Below are 9,041 nucleotides of genomic sequence, written 5' to 3' on the forward strand. Positions count from 1 at the left end.
AAGGCCCTATATTAAAAACTTAAGAATAGTAGTACTTATTTTACTTATAATAAGTTTAGCTACGTTTCTTAGAATTATTTTCAGAAGCCCGCTACTATTATAATTATTATAAATATTATTAATAAGTAGTATATTTTAGATTTAAAAAAACTAAGCCCCTTAATATAAATAACCTCTTTACTAAAAAAAATAAATATAAAACAAATAAAAAAATTAATAGTTTATTTAATAAATTTATAAAATTTTATAAAAGGGTAGCCTCTAAAGATTAAGTTTATAATAAACTGCGCGTTTTAAAATATATTATTAATATTATTAATAAAAAACTAAATTTATATAAGCCTCTACTTAATATAAAAAAAATAAATAACGCCCTAAATATTAGTTTTATTAGCGCCTTAGTATTTAAAATTAATTTAAAATATAAAAATATAAAACTAAGCTTTATATTATTATATAAGCTAAATTATATAATTAAAAAATAAATAAAAAAAAGACCCTTAAAAATAATAATTAAAAAAACCCAAAACTTTATTATTATAAAATTTCTAGAAGTACTAAAGCCCTAAATAAATATATTTAATAAAATAGTAAGTAATATATTAATATTATACTATAATTATAATTATAAAATAAAGTTTATAAAAAGAAGCTAAGAAAAAGCTTACTTACTACCCCCTTTTATAAATAATTAATACCCGAGCTAAAAGCAACTAAAGCTTACTTTTTTAAAATACTTTTATAAAGGATTTATTAAGCCTAATAGCGCACCCTTTATATTATTAATACTATTTATTAAAAAAATATAATAATAACTTATAATTTTATATTAACTTTAAAAAAACTAAATAAGATTATAAAAAAAGATTAATACCCTCTACTTCTAATTAATAAAATACTAATATAGCTAAACTAAACTAAAATATTTATTAAACTTAATATTAAATAAGTTTTTTATTATATCTATTTTAACCCTATTTTAAAAAACTTTATAACTTTTTATATTTATTATAGGGTATATAAATATAAAATACTACCCTTTAACTTTTATAATAAGCTAGCTATATATTAATAATATATAAATAATATATTAATAAAGTATTTAAATACTTTTTATATTACGTATATAAATAATATCTTAATTTTTTTTAAATAACCCCCTATAATACTATAAATACGTTATAAAAATATTAAATTATTTATAAAAAAACTAAATTATAAACTAATATTAAAAAAATATAAATTTAGTATTATTATTATAAAATACTTAGGTTTCGTAATTAATATTAATAATATATAACTTAACGAAGATAAGGTCTTAGTTATATAAAACTAAAAACTATTTATATTACTTAAAGATATTTAATTATTCTTTAGTTTTTATAATTTTTATAAAAGATTTATAAAAAACTATAAATACCTAATTAAATTATTAATAAAGCTAACTAATAAAAAATATACCTTTTTAATTTAATATTAATTATAATACCGTATTTAAAGTACTAAAACTAGCCTTTATAATAAGAATTATACTCTATTATTTTAAGTTAGAATTACTTATATACTTAAAAACCAATACGTTAAATTCGGTATATACTAGAGCCTTAGTTTAATAATAAATAAATAATAATTTATAATACCCTATAACATTTTATTTAAAAACTATAAATAATATAAAGCTTAATTATATTATATATAATAAATAAAATACTAATAATAATTATCTATTTAAAAAATATAATATACTAAGCTAATTAGTTATTATTAAAAAATTTAATATTATTATAAATTACTAACCGTTTTTATTTTTTTATAATAAAACGCCTTTTTAATTTATAATAAGCCTACTAAGTTAGCACCCTAGCTCACTTTAATTTTTTAAATTTAATATTACTTAGAGTAAAAAAAATATACTTATTAATATATTATTAAAAAAAATAAGGATATTAAAACTTAATAAGTACTAAAAAAAGCTAACTAAACCTAAATCTTATTATTATTAAAACTATTATTACTAAATATTATTATTAAACTACGAGTATTATTAAAAAACGTAGTATAGTAGCCTAAGCTCGTTATAAAATCCTTTATATTAAAAAACGAGTTTTAAGGGTACTTATTAATTAAAAAAAATACTAAAACTTAACTATAACTTAGTAATAATATTATTTATTTTAATATAAGCGCTAATAATTAAGGGCTATAAGTACTAAAAAAATTTAAAATAATAAATTAATTATAATAAATAATAAGCTTATTATATTTAAAAAAAAATTTACGTATTATAATTATTTATAAAGTTTATAAATAAAAAACTCTTTATATACTTAAAATATAATAAAATAATTAAAATAATTAAATAATAATATTACTAACTTAGTTTTATAATAAACATATACTAATATATTAAAAACTATTATATATACTATTATTTTTTAAAAACCTTATAATAAGCCCTTAAGAGAGCTAAGGCCCCTATTTATACCTAACTACCTATAATAATATATTTTAATAAACTTTATAATAATACTCCCTAATTAAAAAAACTATAATATAATATATATTATAATTAATAAATTAAATAAAAAAACTATTTTAATATTTTATTATAAAACTATTATTATATAAAATATAAATAAAATATTTTATAAACGAGTATTACTAATTTTTAAGCTACTTAAAACTATTATTTTTAATTATAGCCCTTAGTTTATATTAGACTTTTTAAAAAAATAGCTATATAAACTTTATAATATTAAATTATAATTATTAATAATAAACTATTTATAAATAAATAGTTAAATAAAAATCTTAAATTAATATATCCTTTAATAACTAAAGTCCTTAATTAATTATTATTAAAATAATTAAAATAATATATTATTTATAATAAACTTTATTTACGTAACTTAGTTTAGTAAAATTATAAGGCTATTATTTTATAAAATTAAATTCAGTTATTAACCTTAACTATTTTTTTAATTAAGTTATTAAAATTTAATATTTTAATTAAATTAAAGAAAAGCTTAATTATATTAAGGCTTAGTAAATAGCTTAAAATATTTATAAAACTTAAAAAATTATTAAAAAATAATATAAAAATTATTTAAATAAGATATTAAAAAATATATCAATTATTATTAATAGCTTAACAATTTAAAAATTAATAATAATATATTTATAAATATATTTTATTAAAAAACCTAAAACGTTAATAAATTATAATAGCCTTAGGCTAACTCTTAGTTTATTATTAATATTAACTTAGGTAATATATAAATTATAAAATTATTTATAAAAAAATAAAAGCTTATTTAGTCTTTTTATTTAAATAAGTTATAGAAAGACCGTAAAAGATTCCCTATTTAAATAATATTAAAACCTATTATTATTAATTTATTATAATATTAATAAGCCTAAATATAAGATTTTATTAATAATTAAATTACGGATATAATATAATAAATTATAATACTAAACTAATTAAAAGGGGTATAATAATAACCCTGACGTAATATAATATTAAGAGCTTTTATTATACTTTAATAGTATTATAAGCTTTTTATAAATAATATTTTATAATTATAAAACTATTATAAAACCTCTCGTTATAAATAAAAATAATAATTAGTAATAGCTTAGCTTTATTACAGGGCTAATAATAATATTATAATAACCCTTATTATAATAAATTTATTAATAAATACCTAAGGGACTTATTAAACTTCTTTTTTTTATAACTTAGTTAAAAAGCTATTATTAATAAATTTAAGATTACTATTTAAAAACTAATTTTTTTATTTTATAATATTATATATTTTATTAACGATTCGACTAGTCTTAAAAAATTAATAAAGAATTCTTTTTCATATTAATAATTAATAATAATTATTATAGCGTACTACTTCGACCTATTATTATTAATATTAAATATAACTAACTATTTTAAAACTTTTTTAATATAATAGAGGCCACTATATTTATTATTAAAAAGTATTATTTACTAATAATAAAATTTATAATTCGTATTATAACTATTTAATTAATATAAATAATTATAATATTCTTATTACTTTTTTATAAGCCTCGATTATTAATAATTATAAAATTATATTATTTAGTGCCCTATTAAAAAAACTAAATTAAAAAAGAAGATTTAGAGGATAATAATTAAAAAGGTAATATAGTAAAGGATTAGTATACTTAAGTTATTATAATAGTTAAAGACGTATAATAAAACTAATATTTCCTTATTTATAATAGTAATATAAGAGATATTAATAACGATATTTAAATTATTAACGCCCTACGTAACTTATAATAGACTTTTTAAAAAATAAGCTTTAACTTATAATAGTTTTATTATTTAGTATTTAATAAATTAGAGCTATGCTAGTACTAACCTCTATTTTATTAATATTTATAAAAAAAATTAAATATTAAGCCTTATTAATTAATAATAAAATAAAAGAAAATAATAAATAATTAATTAGATTTTAGCGGTTTATAAAGAAATAATTATAAAAATATAAATAAGTAATTAAGTAATTAAGTATTATAAATAGTATTTCTCGCGCTAAGAAAGGGGGTAATATTATAATATTAAGTATTAAGCCTTTATAAGCCCGGGTTTTAAGTACTTAGTAAACCTTTTATAGGTTACGTAATTACTAAACTATTAGGCTTAAAAGCCTAGCGCCCTAGATTCTACTTATTAATTTACTTTTTTTCCTTTTTTATATTAAGTTACGTTTATTAAGTTAATATAAGTAGCGTTTTGACTTACTTTAAGTTCCCTTTCGTAATATAATATTTTTTAAATCTTAAGAGCCCTAATTATTTAAGTATAAATTAAATAATATTAGCGTTTTTAATTTAAAATTTAAATAAATAATAACTATTTTCTAAGTTAAAAAGTACGATTCTAGCTTATTTAAAATTAGTTTATACGTTTTTTTATTTATTAAAATAAAAAAAGGCTACTTTTAAAAATAAAAAAAAGTCGTTTTTAATAATATACATAATTTATATTTATATTATTTTCTTAATTTCTTTATTATATAAAACCTTTAGTAAATTAAAATAGTTAATATTAAGAAACTAAAGCTTATATAATAAATAGGGAAGTATATAAAAAATAATAATACTATACTCTTTATAATAATTATCGAACTTTAGTTAATTTATAATTATTATAACTATTAAAAAATAAAAAGCTATTTAATACCCTTTATATAAAACTTTATATAATTTTTTAAAATATTTGAATTAATTTAAACCGATTTTATTTATAATCTATTTATTTTTTATTAAAATAAATATACTATTTAAGAGGAATTAATTATTAATATATTATAAAAAAAAGTAATTTTACCTTTAATAATAATATATAAAAAGTAATACCTAGCTATTCGTATATATACTTTAAATAATAAAAAACCTATTTCGTAATTATTAAGCTATTTTATATAAAGCTTTTTATAATAATTAAAAAGTTATAATAACCTTTATATATAAAAAATATTCCTATTAAAAAGTATATTTTATTAAAATTATAAATATTATTATTATATATTTCGTATTTTATAATTATATTTTATATAAAAATAAACTAAGCTTAAATAATTATAAAATCCTTAATTAATACCCTTTAATAATCAATTTCTATATTAAAAACGTATTTTTTAATTATAATTAACGTTATATAAAGTTCTTTACTTATTATAATTTAATACGCGTTATATTATGTTTATTAAAAAAAATAATTAGTTATATCTCGTATATTATTAAGTTATAATAAAAATCCTTAATTAATTAAGTTAATAACTTATTTAAGAATTACGGTTTTTTTTAAAGAAGTTATTTTTTTTAAATTTATATAAGTTTTATATTAAAGGTAATAAGTTAATATGTTAATTATAAAATATTATTTTTAAAACGTTATAAATAAAAATTATTTTTTTATATAAATAATTTTAAGTCTTTTTTAATAGCTTAAAATATAAAAAATAATACGACTTTTTATTTAAAAAAAACTTATTATTATATATAGAGGAAAGTTATTATAAAAAGAAGAGGTATAAAAAAGAAAAAGAAAGTAGGTAATTTATTATAATAAGTAACTCGCTATATATATACGTTATTTAAGTAAAATAATTAGTTATAATAGCTTATAATAACGTTTTTTAATTTTAATAAAAAAAACGAAGTAATAAATATATATATATATATATATAAGTTAAAGTCAAAAGCTAGATATTAATAAAAATAGTATTATTTTAATAATAATAATAAGAGTATCTCTAGTACTATTATTATAAGCTACTATTACTTAGAGGGCCGTAAAGTTAGCTAGGTAAGTAGCTTATAAAATAATAGCATTACGTATCTAATATTACTATTAATTAATCCGTAATTATAAGCTTTATAAAAAAGAAAATTTAAAAAAAAAGAAAAAAAATAGTTTATTAAAATAATAAGAGTATTTACTAATACCGTATATTAATACTATATACCAATATTAAGAACTGCCCGAGCGATTAGTAAAGGCAAAATTAAATAAACAAATAAGTAGTTATATTATAAATATAATATAATAAATTATAATATTAAGTTAATTAAAAGGGTATAATAATAACTTAATATAATATAATATTAAAAGCTTTTATTATATTTTAATAATATTATAAGCTTTTTATAAATAATACTTTATAATTATATTACTTATTAAACCTTTTTCTCCTATAGTTCTATTAAAAAGTTATTACTACCGATTTTAAAATAATCATTTAGAAACCAAATTTTTATTTTATAATACTATATTTATTATTTAATTCTGCTTTTACTAATTACTTAGGCGATTCTTAATATTATTTATATAATATTAATATATAATATTAAGAAATGCTCCTATTATTTTAATAAACTATGTTATTAGATTTTTACTTTTTTAACTTTTCTATTTATAAAATTTATAACTATAGATTAATTAATAGTAATATTAAGTATATAATATTATTATTTTATAAGCTTATATTACTTAGCTAAGTTTATAGCCCTTTAGGTAATAATAGTTTATAATAGTAATATTAAAAATACCCTTATTATTATTATTAAAATAATATTACCCTTATTAATATCTAGTTTTTAATTTTAACCCGTATATATATATATTTATTTATTATAAAAAGGAACTTAAGGCAAGTTAAAACGCTACTTATATTAACTAATTAAATATAACTTAATATAAAAAAAATTAAAAAAAATTAATAAATAAAATCTAGGGCGCTAGGCTTTTAAACTTAGCGGTTTAGTAATTATATAATTTATAAAGGGTCTGTTTAGTACTTAAGGCCTAAGTATATAAGGGCTTAGTACTTAGTATTATAATATTACTTCCCCTTTAATACGAGAGGTATTATTTATAATATAAAATTATTTTTTATATAAACTATTAAAATCTTATTAATCGCTTATTATTTTCTTTTATTTTATTATTATTTAATAAGACTTCGTATTTAACTTTTTTATAAGTATAAATAAAATAAAAATTAATATTAGTATAGCTTTAGTTTTTTTAAATATTAAATAATAAAACTATTATGAGCTAAAATTTATTTTTAAAAAGTCCGTTATAAGCTTTATAAAATATTAATAATTTAAGTATTATTATTAATACTTTTTTATATTATTATTATAAATAAAGAGGTATTAGCCTTATTAAGTATTTTTTAATTATTATTATAACCTAAGTATATTAATCTTTTATTATATTACTTTTTATATTTTTTATTATTATCCTTTAAGTCCTCTTTTTTAATTTAGTTCTTTAACGGGGTACTAAATAGCATAATTTAATAATTATTAATAACTAAGGCTTATAAAATAATAATAAAAATATTATAATTATTTATATTAACTTGTTACGAAAGGGAACTCGAGGCAGGTTAGAACGCTATTTATATTAATTTAATAAACGTAACTTAATATAAAGAGGGAAAAAGTAAACTAGTGGGCGGAATCTGGGGTACTAGGTTTTTAGGCTTAGCGGTCTAGTAGTTACGTAATTTGTAGGGGGTCCGTTCGGTACCTAAGGCCTAAGTATATAGGGGCTTAGTACTTAGTATTATAATATTACCCCCCCCTTTAGTATAATAAGCGCTATTTATAGTACTAAATTATTTTTTTATAAACTATTAAAATCTTATTAATCGCTTATTACTTTTTTTTATTTTATTATTATTTAGCGAGGCTTAGTATTTAATTTTTTTATAAGTATTAATAAAATAGCGATTAGTACTTACATAGCTCTAATTTTTTAAATACTAAACGGTAAAATTATTACGGGCTAAAGCCTACTTTTAAAGGGTCCGCTATAAGCCTCGTAAAATATTAATAATTTAAATATTATCGTTAGCGTTTTTTATATTATTATTATAAATAAGGAAGTACTAGCCTTATTAAGCATCTTTAATTATTATCGTAGCCTAAGTATATTAATCTTTTATTATATTACTTTTTATATCCTTACCGTCGTCCTCTAGGTCCTCTTTTTTTAACCTAGTTCTTTAATAGGGTACTAAATAATATGATTTTATAATTATTAATAGTTAAGGCTTATAAAAAAAGTAATAAAAATATTATAGTTATTTATATTAACTAAAGTAGTTATAATATAAATCGTAAATCTTATTAATAATAAATAATATTTCTTAATAATAAATATAAGGGCCTTTATTATACTAAAAGGCTTTTAAAAGTAAATTATTATATTTAATACTAATAATAATAAGTCGAAATAGTACATTACGGCGCTCGCAGTAATTATTATTATTATTAATATAAAAAGAATTTTTTATTAATTTCTAGGACTAGTTAAATTAGTAAGGGAATATATAATATTATAAAACAAAAAAATTAATTCTTAAATAATAATCTTAAATTTATTAATAATAGCGTTTTAATAAAATTATAAAAAAAAAGAAGTTTAGTAGGTCCCTTTAAGCTTTTTAAGTATTTTCTAATAAATTTATTATAATAAG

This window comes from Colletotrichum fioriniae, assembly GCF_027942845.1.
Source record: "Colletotrichum fioriniae strain IMI 355084 chromosome Unknown scaffold_21, whole genome shotgun sequence".
Lineage (NCBI taxonomy): Eukaryota > Fungi > Ascomycota > Sordariomycetes > Glomerellales > Glomerellaceae > Colletotrichum > Colletotrichum fioriniae.